This window comes from Lycium ferocissimum, chromosome 6 (genome assembly GCF_029784015.1).
Source record: "Lycium ferocissimum isolate CSIRO_LF1 chromosome 6, AGI_CSIRO_Lferr_CH_V1, whole genome shotgun sequence".
Taxonomy (NCBI): Eukaryota; Viridiplantae; Streptophyta; class Magnoliopsida; order Solanales; family Solanaceae; genus Lycium; species Lycium ferocissimum.
In genome coordinates, this window is record NC_081347.1 from 30,468,205 (window position 1) to 30,483,979 (window position 15,775).

Here is a 15,775-nt window from a genome sequence, read left to right on the forward strand (position 1 = left end):
CCCCCAATAGGCAATGGTTCAACTCATAGGCACATTACACGTTTCCAAATAGCACATACTATGAGATGCGGTATTTTTCGGGTCATAGACCGTACTTGACATGGGGTAGTCTTCCTATTGGGTTTGGATATGTCTAAAATATCCAAACCGCGTGGTCTACTTCATCTTTGAATTTGGCTTAGTTTTGACCTAGGCTTATGCTAGAGTGGGCTTTTCGAATTGACCTTGGACCCGAGCGGACTACTCGGGGTGAACCGTTGTCCGCCGTTGGGTGGCCGCACACCAACTTAACGTTCAACGTGTTCCAAAGAAAGGGTGCTTTGGGTTTTTTAGTGAAGGATAGAACGCGATCCCGCGTGTCCTCTTTGAAACTATGCTTTTTTCCAGGAGCGGCGGAATTTATGATATGATATGAATGACAATTAAAAATTGCGGAAATTTAAACACATAAGCAAATAATACATTTAAAATCACATTATGTTGAAACTCTTATGGTTAGAACCTAGGAAATCCCCACCAGAGTCGCCATCTATTACGGTTAACTTTTATGCGAGCGCATAAAAGCTACTAAGAGGTTGTTGGTGCTCTAATTGGATTTTGTATTTTTTAGAGTCGTCACCTAATTTATTATAGGAAAATTAGGAAAAACCGGATAAAAATATTTTTCAAGCAGAAGAGAAATATTTTTGGTACCAAAGTTCGAGGCAAAAAGTTCTGATCCCTCGTGTAGGGTTTTACACACCCTAGTATTAAAGATCCGTAGAATACGGTTGACCTATGAGCTTCAATGTGTGATTATTGTCATTATTTGCTTAAAATCGTTTAAGTTCCCGTAAACTTGTCATTTCATTCATATCATTAATTTAAGAAAATTTTAGCAAAAAGTGCCCTTAGAAAAAGGGTTTTTGGGTTTCAAAAATCCGCGCAAGTGTTCAACACTTTATTGTCGAACTAGAACACACTCGGGTTTCTCTCGAGTAGAGTCGCTACTATTCTAGTCCTAATAAAATTAGTTTAGTTCTTACGGGTTTTATTATACGTATATATGGAAAATATGGAGTATATCTTCGTTTTATACATATATATATAGATAAAGAAAATTATAAGTTTTATTATTTGAGTCTAATTCCTTTTATTTTTGAAGCTCATAATATCAATCCATATCCTAAGCCCCAAATCCATCTTAACATCAAAACTGGTCCAATGAGTCGATTTCTTTCGATCCAAAATTCGTCATGGGGGTTCCGAATGCCAAGATCTTTCCTTTTTCCAAAAGTATATCCAAGTCCAATCATCAGGCTGTCCAAAACTCATTTCAGGTCCAACAACTGTCCTTCAAGTGTATAAAATTTGCAAGTATTTTAGAGTCCAATTTTCAAAGTCAATTTTTCGTCAAATATCATTTGCCAACAGTTTCAGTTTCAAGTTATGGGCTTAAGGCCCAAAATCCTTCTTTTAACAGTTAGAAAAAGAACACATTTATTTTATTTAACTTACACCCGTTTAACACAATTAAATCCCATTTTTCTCTTTATTCATGTACTTTATCGTGATTTGTTGAAATAGGTTTAAACCTTTAAAAATTGTGATTAAGGTAAAAAAAAATGATTTTTAGCCAAGTTTAGAAATTAATTTTTGGGCGACTTTCCTAAATTATCTAATCATTCCCTAAGTTCTAACATTCACATGGGTTTCACTAATTATCAAGTATTTTTTTTACAAATACAATGTTCACATAAAATGAATGTATATATATAAAAAAAAAAAAAAGGGTTTAGGCTGGTGGGCCTACCTAAGCCCACCAGTCACTATTTTCACCCATAGTTGGGCCTTCATGTCATTTTCACCCATGACCGGGCCTTCGGACAATATTAGCTTCCCGTTTATGTTACCAGGACCCGATCAAAGAAATGATGTTTGGACTCTGGCTCAACCAGGTTTCAATGCAAGGATATGGCCTAAGCGGCCCATGTGGGATTCACATAGAACAAGAAAAGGATAAAAATTAGTATGTGTTTGAAGACTAAGGCCTAGGTAACCTCATACGTAAAATAAATTAAGCACATAAACGAAATTAGCACATAATACAAGAATAGGACACTTAGAGAAAATGTTCAAGCCCAAATCATGCAACAACAGAGAAATAATCAAGGCCTAGACGATTTATTTCATGGCAGTGATTAAACTTAGGCCCAACAAAATCACATTCAACACTTGGTCAGGGGCTCAGTAAATAGAAGAAGGGAAAGACCCAAAATTAACAAGATTTATAGACAAATTAACTGTCTAGGATGATACACTTAATATACACTAGATATACCATCGCATATATACTGGGATAGATATATAGGGTTGAATATATTATGCGTATATGAGTGTATCCCCTTTGTATACCACAGAAAATTCAACCATGTAAGGGAAGAAACAGGAAAAAGCAATCATGCCAAGACACTTAACACTAAAAAAATCTTATGCAGGCATAAGAAGATCAAAGTGAAAACAAGCAACACATAGGATCAGTATACAACAACATATAGGCCCTAATACTAATCGGAACCAAGACAGTTTCATTTGACAACAATTTCAAGTCAAATTACACCAAATTAAACCCTCTTTGTTTTGGCGAAAACCAAGTTAAAACCAAATCATATTGTAATAGTGTCATGACTATGGTAAATGCAAATAGGTATCACATGAAGACATGCTTTGAATTACTCCCTAGAATGTTATCAAGTGAAGGGGTAAACAAGTTTAGATTTTTAGCACATATGTAACACAATATGCATACTTTGCACATGTTATCGACATGGAATCTCAAGCATTCATTTACAAGCTTCACAGAGCATCAATACAGGCTGAGATATACTAACGCTAGATCTAACATGCTTAAACTCTCTTAAACACAGTCTGAGACTTATAATACAACAACCAACAACAAGTTAATGGCATAACTCTCATAACTTAAGAAACAAAGTCACTAGGGGAACATACAAAGGGCCTGATTCACTGTCAAATCAACTGATATGTCCTTTTAGTCTCAAAAGATGTAGTTTTAAGTTAGCAAACATAGAGGTCCTACTCTAAGGTTAGAACTACTCTAAGGTTAGCAATACATTTTGGAAGTAAGCAATATCTTGGTTCAAATTACATGTCATTGAGAAACCAGTTCAATACATTAGACACCATAAGTTATGAATGACTCCAAACTTGACTTAAACAGGTATAGATGTGTTTTAAAACAGTCAAAACCCATTCACATGCTAGTTAAGATAGACAAAAAGGGTGAAAATATATTAATCATAGTGTCAAGCAGGGAGACTTATTGTTGTCTAGTATACTTTAGCCACATTGACCAAGTTTAACATACATCAGATAGAATGGCCACAGATCATTAGACTCACATTTAGAATAACAAGAAAGTTAAAACATGATCTCTAGCATACAGTATGCAGACATATAACATCAGTTCCCATTTAATCAGAAGGAAGTAACAAAAGCGTAGAAGCAGAAACATGATCAACTTTTAATGGGCCAGGACATTATGCAAAATAGGCTGAATATTTAATACTAGCACATTTAAGCCATTTATAGCATTATTAGCTCATTTGATCAAACCATAGTACCACAGCTATCACATTAATGAACCAACATAATCAATAACAAGACTATACTTAAGAAAATAATTGGCAAGGACTAGCCTAACATGTACTTCGCAACCAGATTCAAAGCAAGCAACATCTAAATTCCACTACAGAATAATCAACTCAAGTAGTTCTAACAAGACAACACATAAATCATGATCAACTAGAGCAAAACATATAACACGTGCTTAATATAGACAGACTAAGCCAAAATAACACCTAAAGGCATGCTTAACTAAAAACAAAGCAAATCATGCATTTGGACTATAATAACACATGAAACATATTTAATTGAATAAGACTAAGCTAACATAATATATAGGACTAAATAAACTAAGCAAAAAAAAAAAAACTAACATATAAAACAAGCTTAACTATTAAACTACATTAGGCTAAACTAATACAGAAAACATACTTAACTAAACTAGCAAATAAACACGTAAATGCAGATAACTTAAAACTAAAAAATGCAGAAAAAATGAAAGGAACAAAGAATTACTTTTTGTATGCGCAGTCATAGAGGAGATTTGGACTTGGAACACCTCAAATGCTCCCACACAAGAACAAGAACAGAAAACAACTTTAAAATTTTACTAAACTCGAACTCTTAAAATCTCAAAGAAAATTTCCTAGAAATTTAGGTATTTCGAGTATATGAGTGAATACGTATGAATATTCAGTCAAAGTCTCTTGAACAATGAGGATTGGAGCTCTTATTATAGAACCCAAAATCTTCAAATCCTAGACTGGAACCGATGTGGGACAAATCCACAGGATTTCTTCCTCACATTCGAGTATCGGAGGGTCAAGATTGAGTCAAACAAACATATCAAAGGCCAGATTCGACCCAAAAGTGATCGATCCAAAAGGTTCTTCAAGAACCAATCAAAATTCGCAATTTCAAACAAATACAAACAAAATCCATTAAGGATTCACAGAGTTTTGACTGTTAATTTCAATAAAAAGCAAAGGAAAAGGTTACTTACGCCCTGTTTCGGTTGGATTAGGTGAGAAAATGGCAGAAGCATTTAATGCTCCTTTCTCGGTCACACAGACCTATAAAAGCATGATGCTCCTGAGACTTTACCGTTTTAGCGATAATGACGAGGAGAGAGATATGCAGCGTTTAGGGTTTGGGGAGGTGGAAGAGAGAGATGCGTATAGGGTGTGTTTGGTTTTGCAAAATGAGGGAATGGAGGGGGTATTTCCCTATTATGAGTCGATCTAGGTCGGATCATGCCCTTTTGGGTTGGGCTCGGTCTAGATTTTAAATAAGCCGGAAAGTGCCTGGTCCTATACCCATATGTAGATATACATGTATTTATATGTATACACATGTGTATATCTATGTATACATGTATACGAGGAGGGCATGCATGCAAATATTTAACAGATGGTCAAAATTAAAGTAATGCCCATTAATTGAACATTTCAATTATGACCTGATAATAACCAATTGACCAAATTAGGAGCTAATTTGAAGGAATGACCTTAATTAAGCTAGTACCATGAATTTGGCTATTTAAATTAAGGCCATAATTGACATAATCAAACAAATCGAAGGCTAATGACCTTAATTAACTTATACCAATGAATTTGGTTATTTCAATTAAGGTCATATTTCAACTAACAATTAATCATTTCAATTGTAGCCATTATTTGTCATATAGCGATCAATTTATAGAACTAATCACAATCAAACACTCAATTAATTGTGATAAAACTCTAATAATTGAATATGTAAAAATTGAGATTTGAGGAGTAAAATGATTAGCTCTTTTAAGCAATAAAATTCCTTGAATTAAACAGAGTAAAAATATTTGCTAATTGACAATTTTCCCATTTAGACAATTAAATAAATACTTATTGTAAATTGCTTTTCTCTTGGTTAGATTTAGCAAACATATCATGATTTTACAATAACAAAAAATATGTAAATTAATTTCTAAATTATTTATAATATTATAGAAATTATTTTACCACATAAAATGGTAAAATATTATCTGATTTATAAAATCATTTTGTCTTCTAAAAATATATATTTCACTCTGTTTATTATCCAAAGACTCTGGGTAATTAAAATAAATTATGGGAGGTCAAAAATTTGGTGTCAGCAATATATATTTGGGAATTAATATATTCGAGGATTAGAGACTTTCTTCTAGGTTAAGACTTGAGGTTTCAGATAATATTGTTGGCGGTACTAGAGTTTTTGGTTATTCTGAGGAATTGTGGAAACCTTGAAAAGACTTGGGTTTAGATGCTTCACTATAGGCTTATTCTAGATATAATTCATTGAGGGTTTCTTGGATATTTCGATACTTGAGCTGTTATTCTTGGATATGTGTTTATGCTTTATACTTGATTGTGAGCATGTCTATTCGTCAGTCTCTTCCTTTATATACGTTAACTAACTGTTGTCGGCCTATGATGCCTACTAAGTGCATGTTGTTGGACTGATGCTACCTTGCTACACTCCTTTTTGGGGTGTAGAGTTGAGACAGGTTCCGCCTCTACTTCCGAGACTGATTTTCGAGACCTGGCTTGCAAGTATCGAGGGTGAGCATCTGACAAGTCGCTGCCCGAAGAATTCTTTATCCTTGTCTTTATTTTCTTCCATTCAGACAGATGTGTTTAGCATTTGAGACTTGTATTTTCTAGACATTGTTTAGTTGCTCTTGTACGAGTCAGACCAGTTCCTTGGTATTGTATTGTTTTCCACACTTATTCTCCTTTAAATGATATTGAGATTTATTGTCATTTACATCGTTCTTCCGCATTTATAGTTTGTATGTTAGTTAAGGGAATGGTTTGCCTACCAAGGTGGAAATGGTAGGTGCCCGCACGACTAAGTAATTTGGGTCGTGACGTAGCTGATCAATAGACTCTTATTTCTTCTATATCTATATAAGACTTATTACCGTGTACGTGGAAAGCAATTTTATCATGCCCCTTATATATGTATTTATAGATTTATTTGAAAACTTTATCATCCGAGCAAATTTCAATATTCATGTGACAATTGAACTTACTTAATAGATATGGATTGTAAGGAACAACCCATGAATTGTCATTGAGTTCTAACCTTGAAAAAATTTCCCATACCTCGCCTTTTGTAAATGGGTAAGGAATTCTTACTTTTAGACATTTCAACGACATAACTTTTGGGGTATTTAAATTTACAGTGTTCTGTCTTTATCATGCATGGATTTTTAAGATTTAAACTTTCACAAGGACCATGCATCATATGCTTAATAACCAAGGAATGCAAATAATAATTTGTGTCAGGGTCTGGTATTTCAGCACAAACAACTTTATCATAAGCTTCAGGGGTCAATAATTTGTATTAATCAGCAAGTATGATAAGGAAATGAGCATGCGGAAGACGTCATTTTTGGAATTCTACAGTGTACATAAAAGCTGCTACTTTTCCAAATATACCTTTTTAACCATAACTGACTTTAGTTCTTCTACCTTTGCTTTAAATATTTGGCTTATTAAATCTAGTCTGTTTTGGACTTCATCAGTCGGTAGTAAGAAATCTTCTATTTCTGGCCATGAAGGATTACATGTCATCATTAGGAAGATATAAGGTTTACCAAAGTATTATGCTAATGCAAAAGCGTCCATATATCGACCCTGCATATCTCTTGGACCTCCAGTAAAGCTAGCTGGAAGGAATGTATTTATGCCAATTTTTGAAGTGCCTCTTTCTCCTACCTTAGAAGATCCCTAGGTCCTGCCAATACTTCAATCCTAAACAAATCTTGATTGAATAACAAAAAGTCCAATTTTTGTGTTTCAACTTTTATAAATTCATCTACAAAATATTGCTAGAATAACCTTCCAGAATGTAACGTTCCATTATCTTCATTGTCTCTAATTTGAAGTTTTTAGCAAAGAATATTCACGACATGACATTATTTTTCTTTCGTCTTTCTTTCTGCAAGATTTCTTCTTCTATGTTAAGTAACCATCAATTGAGCACTAGTTAGAGACACAGAGAAGTTGCTCATGATTGTGGGAAGAACAATTCCTGGAAGAGCTATGTTTTTGTGATGACCCATTTGGTCGTTATTGCTTTTTCAATGCTTTTGACCCTTTCCCGAGCTTGTTTAGCTCACATTTGACTCGAGGGGACCGTTGACACGCTTCCAAAGGTCTTTGGATATGATTTGGGCGATTTTGTGGAAATTTGGGCATAAAGCGAAAAAGAGTTGACTTAAAGTTGACTTTTGGGTAAACGGACCTTTTTCGGGAATCCGTCGATTCCGAGAGGTCCGGATGGTCATTTATAACTTATGTGTATATTTAGTTCGGTTCCCAATATACTCGGCTGCATTTTGGGACTTGGGTTGGGAAGTTGGTTATAAGGTATCAGGGGCTGACTCGGTCTACGAGACCTCTTTTGGGAATTTTGAGGCCACGAGTGCGTTCGTAGCGCATTTTTATGTATGTATGAATATATAGTTTGTGAGCAGATGGTCTCAGGTAATAGTCGAGATTTCGGGTTGAATTAGTGAAAACTTGGGAGTTTTTGGTGTCTGGTGCCCGCTATGGCGGCATAAGGACCGCGGCAGTGGTACCGCTTTAGCAGTTACCCTACCGCTGTAGTGGCTTGTGTATTTGGGCATAACCATAGAAGCGGTCATGGGACCGCGGAAGCGGTGCTGCTGAAGCGCTGGAGGGGGCACTAAAGCGGGTGACGGGCAATTAGATTCATTAAATGTGTGTTAAAAGCCCTAAGTCCTTCATTCAATACCACTCCGACTTTAGAGCTTTTTGGGAGCATCCAAGGCTGTTCTTCATAGAAAATCATTGTGGTAAGTTCTTTCACCTTCATTTCCATTCCTTGTTCCATTAATCACCTTAGGAATCGATTAATCATGCTAGTTTCACTAAGAGCTTGAGGATTAAAAGTGGGTTCCATGGGTTCTTCGTTCTAGGCTATTAAATCTTGATTTATTGATTGAGTTAGCTTCATTAAGCATGGAATTGATGATTAAAAACTATTAATGCATGATTCCTTCCTAATTAGTAGCTAATTTATGGAATTGGAAGTTAGGGTTCATACCCAAATTTGGGGGGTTTTGTCTAGAACCTGAATTTAAGTGATTTGTTAGTTCTTCTAGCTTATAATTGATGAGAATTGATCACCTAGAGCATTAATTTCATGTTGACACCTATAGATTTCTAATTTCATCTCTTTAGTTCATAAACCCCATTCCATAAGTTGGGATTTGGGTCTTGAATAGTAGTAAGGTTGAATGATGTTTCTTCTTTATTCGACTTTCATGATTTGGATATGTTTAGACTTCCATTATCTCGAGGCTCAAAGGAAGGGAAAGACTAAGGTTTGTCTATTGGAGACTTTACTGCTCGGCTCTCCAGGTAGGTTACGGTTTACCTTATGGTGAAACTTCGATTAGCGAAGCGTATGTTTAGATGATATTGTCGGAGAATGCACGTAAACCTTGGGTATGACGTTGGGTTGGATATTAGCTTAGGTTGGGCCTTGTTGTGTGATTTGGGGGCTAGCCACCCCGTTGCATTGTTGACCTATCTTGTTCTATTTACTTATTGGCTCATTGCCACGTTGAGATATCGGATATTGGTCAGTAGTGATAAATCATGGCTATGATATTGCGGTACTTACTTGATTGATATTGAGATGAGAATTGTGATTCCATTGTGGCTCATTATGTAGCCTTATTATTGATATTACTTGTGTGCCATGTGTGGTACTGTTTGGGATTGAATTGGTTGTTGATATTATATTGCATCGTATTCATACTCATTTCTATGAAACATATATATTGCATGGTTATGGTCCTGATGATGATAAGTGAGAGAGTGTAGCCTCCGAGGTCTTTGCTGGAGAGCGTAAAAGAAAGATGAGAGTCCGTGATTCGAGATAATTTACCGGAACTAAATGAGTGTATGTTGCCCGAGGTCTCTTTCCAGGAATGAATTAGTGCTCGATGCCTGAGGTCTCTTGTCGGGATCGAGAGTGCTCGTCGCCGAGGTTGTTGCCGGGACGAGTGGTATATGGACTTCGCGGGTTCCCCATGGGTCAAGATCATTGAGACGTGGAGGTATTCCGTTCGGGACATGTTGTACAAAGACTGCATTGGCATTGCATCCATATTACATATTTCATTGCATAGCATTGTGCCTTTTGGTTTTACGTGACATAGTTGTGATGTGATTGTGATGTACTATTCGGAATAGTTATAATGAGACTTGGCATAGTTGGGTTTAGATGCTATAACATAGGTGATGACTCATTGTGATATGATTGTGATACATTGGTTCAGAATGGTTATACTGAGACTTGGCACAGTTGGGTTTAGACGCTATAACATAGGTGATGACTCGTTGTGATATGATTGTGATACTGTGGTTCGGAATTGTTATACTGATACTTGGCATAGTTGGGTTTATATTCTATAACATAGGTGATGACTTGTACTGTGGTTATGGATTCGTGTTAACTTGTACCTTATTGCTTTACATGTTTATCTTGCTTTGTCATCTTTATATACGTTAGGTAGTCTTAGTCGGCCTATGATACCTACCAATACTTGTTGTTTGTACTGACCCGCACGTGTTGCATTCTTTATGAATGCAGAGGATCAGGTTGGATCTACTTCTACCCCTCGTGGTTGATATTCGAGGATTACTGATTCGAGTCTCTTCAGGGTGAGCATGAGGATGTTCGCTGCCTGAAGACTCTTCTTACTATTTATGTCTTATATCCATTTCAAGACATCTTTTGAGATATTATGTATTATTCAGACTTGTAGTATTTGGTAGATGCTCTTGTACGACCAGACCAGATACTGGAGTTGGATTCCCATTACTTCCGCATTTCTTTATATTATTATCATTGAGACTTACGCTATTTTATCTTCTTCCGCTTTATTTGTGTTTTATGATTGTTGGGATAAGGGTTCACCTACCAACGTGGGAAAGGTAGGTACCCGTACGACTTAGTGAAAATGGGTCGTGATAGTTTTTGCACAAATTTTTGGATGCCACAGTGTCACTCATTTTCTCCGTAGGGAAACAACAAAGGATATTGTAATGGGTCATAACAACCATAATGATAGCGTACCAATTGGCTACTATTGCATTGGTGGAAATTCGAATATGCGGTGTCAACATAGTATTATTTGAGTAGTAGTCAACCTACATAGCTGCAACTTCTGAGACATTGGGTAAATTGTATGTTCGTTAGTACAAGGAAGAATCACATTTAAGTGCGATGTAGAAATTAGACAGGTTTGGAGTGCCCGCTAAAGATTTCGGAAACATAGAGTATAGATTAACTTTTAGAATGTCTACCAACTTTACAATAACCGATCTGTTCAGATTTTTTGAAAAGGCCATTTTGTTAACCATATCATTCTCATTGTCACAAAAATAAAGCTATAAGTTTCTTGATTCATTATTGGTGGGAATGAGGTTGTTTATAAAATGGTACGTCTGTCCTTGAACTTTAAAGGTATAGATACCTTGAGTTCTTGTTGCTAATTCCTTATTTTACTTTACTCCAAGTGAAGTAAATGCAAACATGTTATTGTATGTTCTTATATAAGTACGAAAATGATTGGATTCATCAGTGACACCAAAGTAAAGGCTTTTTAACTCGGAAGGTAACTGGTGTGAAACTAATTTCACTGAACCTTTACTATAATAGAAGGTAGGAAGGTCATATTAAAATCTCCTAGCTTAACAAAATTTGCAGTTTGGAACTTTCTTTAAAACAGAAGGACTACAAAGTAGTTATTTGATAGTCTAACAACCCATCGGTGTTGATTTGCGCCCTACAGAATCCTAGTCTAGTTTAGTAAGAGTCAAACCTAAAAGGATGGAATAAGTAATGTAACAGTTTGGTACAAAAAGACCACTGATAGTTAGTGGCGATTGGTGTAAGTCAGAACAGTGATTACATATTCCGGATGTTAATCCTATAAGATTGAATGTATGAGCGTCTAGTGAATAACTATCTAGCTATACTTTTAAATTCTAAAAGTTAATTTATGCTAACCTATTTCATACACACTGACACATTGAGTTGGTTGTTTCTTGGCAGAAGGAGCAGAAAGTCCGTCTCTAATGAAGCTAGTAGTCGGCAATGGAATCATGTTTGAAGGAGAAAGACGACTCATTCTTGCAGAATAGTCTACGCGATGTCATTCTAGCAGAGCTTCCTTTTGTTTAGCTGGCATTTCCTGGTAAGAAATATGGCGTCTAAGGTTTCTTTCACTATTTTTAGCAGAGAGACATGAACGTTCACTTGTCTGCCTAATTTGGGTTACGGCCATCTTTCTTTTGTTGTCAGGCATCTGATGTCAAGTGTTTAATAGAGTTATTTTGTTAGAGATGAAATTTTCTCAATCTTAATGTTTAATTTGATCTTAAAGCACACGTGTCAATTTACCATAACGTAGAATAAAAGGAGCAAATATTGAGCATTATAACTAAACATACAGGATGAAAGAAATCGAGAACTTACCACTATCAATCAAAGTATTTTCCTGCTTTCTTCTCTTGAGGAAATTTGACTTTGAAAATCTTGCGGAATCCAAAGTGGCCGACCCTTATCTTCCTGTTGAATTAAACAAATGATCAGTATTGCTATATTGAAAGTCAACAAAGTAATCTGAAATGCAGCAAAGAGGAAGAAGAAGTAAGCAAAAATCATAACAGACCAAAATCCATAAATTTCAGTATCAGATACATGTATGGCAAAAACTCAAGCTTAGATTTTCAATTTCAGAGAGGAAAAATTAGGTACGTTGAAATCTTTATCGATTTTAGCAGTTTTAAACTCGGCGAACACATTTTCGTTAGTATTGTTTCATTTACGGGTAAATAATATCTTCCATCTTCCTTTATATTGAGCCATTGTCCGATAGGATTCCAAGTTGACTCTACTGAATGTGCCTTTTTTATTCCTTTACTCTCCTCTCATTTAAGTCCTCCCATTTTAAAACTCTAAAACCAGACAAAAGCCATTGTCTTAGACAAACACTATGACCGTCGATTCCCTACCTCCGCCACCGGTTCCTAGAACACATTTTTAGCAGTTTTCCACTGGATTTTCAACATGCATGTTGTGTAATTTCATTTTTTCCCTCTTTTCGTATAATCACCAAATTTACCTACAATAACACTGTATTCTTCAACTGGGTTTCTCATTGCAAAATTTTATAATTTCTATTTTCATAAATTTCTTTATTCCTCTGATTTTTTGAATCATGCATGTGTTTCGATCTTGCTTCAATTAAATTTTTTGGAGCTTGGTCTTTTCTAATTTCTAATATAAGGGAATACACCATAAAATTCATAAGGGAAAACACCGGTAAAATTCATAAAGAGAAGATGGAAAGGAAGAAGAAGTAAACCCACCACCAGAAAACTAAGCAAACAAAGAAAAAGAAGAAGAAGAAACGAAGCAAGACTTTTTTCTTCTCTGAAGAAAGGGGCTTTTTCCACAATTCTTCTATGAAGGAAGAAGATTTTCCGTAAACCAGTGAAATAGCCAAATGTATATTTACTTTACTAAAAAGGTATAAAAGTGAATGGAAAGGGAGTTTTCTTACAGCACCGCACCACATGGGAACATAAAAAACAGATGTGTGGAACATAGAAATAACCCCAAGCATCAATTAATTTATGGGAATGCCCTTGGTCATACCAAGGGCTCACTCTTATTATATAATTAAATTTGACGCTTCATTATAATACACATGTTCTACCCAAAAATTACAAAGTCCAAACCCATCGGGGGCCCCTTGTGGTCACCAATATCTTTCACTTAGACACCTCAACTAAGACTTGTTTCATTTGACACCTATGGTAGGTCCCGACTGTGCCACTTAGACATTTTTTGCTGACTTGGCATAGTGAGTGTGATACACTTATTAGTGGCGCGTGAACGACTTTATTTAGTCAGTTTTTATTTTATTTTTGCTCTTCTTCTTCCCCTTTTCCCCAGCCATTTCCTAAGCTTAAATTCCTTCAATGTAGGTTCTAAAATCATGTGTTTTATCTTCTTTCCACACCTTCAATGTTGCCACTATTCTTACCTTTTAATACAATTTTTACCATAAACAAACTCAATTCCATAAACGAACCCAATTTCGTGCTCTCTCGCTTAATAAAAAGAAAAAGAAAATCAAAGGAGCTCATCAAAACACCATTAATGGGTTCTTTAGAAAGCTTGAAGATTTAAAATGGGTTACTTTATTTTATGAAAATTTTGGGATTGTCTTCGGGTCTTCGTGGGGAGTCTTTAGGTAAATGTGTTTTTAGTGTTAATAATGTGTAGGGTTTAGAAAATAGATTTTTTTTCCTTTTTTGAAATATTAGTTTTTACTTAAAATTTATTTGTTATATTAAATAGTTTTTTCTTACATTTATTTTAAAATTATTATTTTGCACCAAATGCCACATGTCCTCTTTTAATTATGACAGGTCAACTGCGAGTGTATTATATATACTTTTTAATTTTAGTTGATTGTCTAGAAAGCGTATAATCATAACAACTTCAATATAGTCTGAGTGTGTAAAAGGCTTTTGGCCTAACGACTAAAAACTGTTTATTTTGAGAAAAGTTTTTTTTTTTAAAGTACTTTTAGTGAGAAACGGTTTGTGTTTGGCGAATTCATCTGAAAAGCGCTTTTGACTGCTTTTTAATAAACAAATCGTGTTGGACTAATCTTCTTGAAAAAGTGCTTTTTGAGTGTCAAATTACGAAAAAGGACAAGTATCAATAAACGTTTACTATCAAAATTATTTTACAGAGAGAAATTATTTTAAATATCTGTTATGGAAGACTTCAAATAAGTTTTTACTTCTATCTAATTAAAATTTAACATATAATTTTTCAGTTAATAAGACATGATAAATAAAGAATAAATATTAAATATTGATATAATATCAACACGATGATTTAATATACTAAAAAACTACAATCAAAATAAAATTCAAAATTATTCCACAAATTAAAATTCAACACAAAAATTCTTAATTAAAAATTAATGGATTAATGAGGGATATACTTGGTAAATATGTATTTATGGTAGGGATATTTTTGTCTTGAAAAAAAATATATTTGTGCTTCTGCCCCAACTGTAGAAAAATTGTTCATGATTCTACTTAAAAACAGTTTTACTAATTGGCTAAACACCTCAAATATCCAAAAAAAAAATATTCTTTTAAAAAAAAAATATTCTTTTAAAAAAATAATAATACATTTTTGGCTTCAAAACTGCTAGGCCAAACATGTTGTTAATTAAGTTGTTTCACTGAAATATCTTGCTGACCACAAGGGTCGTATGGGGTTTGGCCAAATACAAAAGGTTTCCCATTCTTGTCAAGAGAGTTGTATGGTCCAGAAGTTCAAAAGGAAACTCATCTGAGTAGAAATGAGGTTTCAACCCAACCAGCCATGGTCACTCGCTTGGCTTCGACCACTACCTGTGATAGAAACTAAGATTCCACCAAACAGTATAGAGAACCAGGTTCTCTATCTGTTCCCTCGAGTACACAACAGAAAGTAAATGAGACAAAATATTTACGTGAAAAAATCCTTGCTCAAGGGATTAAAAACCACGACCCACCGGAGTAAGATTTCAACTTTACTAACTGATCAACTTTCAGATTACAACCTTTGCAACCTAGGAATTAAAACTCTTAAACCCTCACACCTCATAATAGCTCTATTGTAAGCTACAACACTTGACTAACTCTAGCCAAGTAACCAACTACCCTTGACTAACTCTAGCCAAGAAAACTACTGCCTTTGACTAACTCTAGCCAAGACAACAAAATAACAAAGGTTGAGAAACTTCCTACAATAACAATTCTTGAAAGTAGTGTAAGATTACTAATGGAGAACCAAAAGACAAAAGACTAAACAAACCTATGAATTAAGACATCTTCAGTTGTTGGGATCTGGTCCTTGAGTTTGATGAAGCTTTTGTTCTTGAGAGCACCTAGAGAACAGTGGCGGCTACACTTGAGAGAATATCTTTTTCTGATTTGCATGTGTTAGGTTAAACCTTGTAACATGTTCTATATGTATTGGGGAGCATGTGAGAAGCATATAACCATGGATAGGG

At 35.0% G+C, this 15,775-nt stretch overlaps 1 long non-coding RNA gene across 1 annotated transcript; it reads right to left on the reverse strand.

Moving 5' to 3' along the window:
- Positions 1 to 9,475: 9,475 nt before the first annotated feature.
- LOC132060757 (uncharacterized) lies at positions 9,476 to 13,248 on the reverse strand. The gene is made up of 3 exons (XR_009416009.1): positions 13,112 to 13,248; positions 12,166 to 12,255; positions 9,476 to 11,878 (listed from the first exon to the last, which is right to left on the reverse strand). It is a non-coding gene; the product is annotated as an uncharacterized LOC132060757 (long non-coding RNA).
- Between the last annotated feature and the right edge of the window lie 2,527 nt (positions 13,249 to 15,775).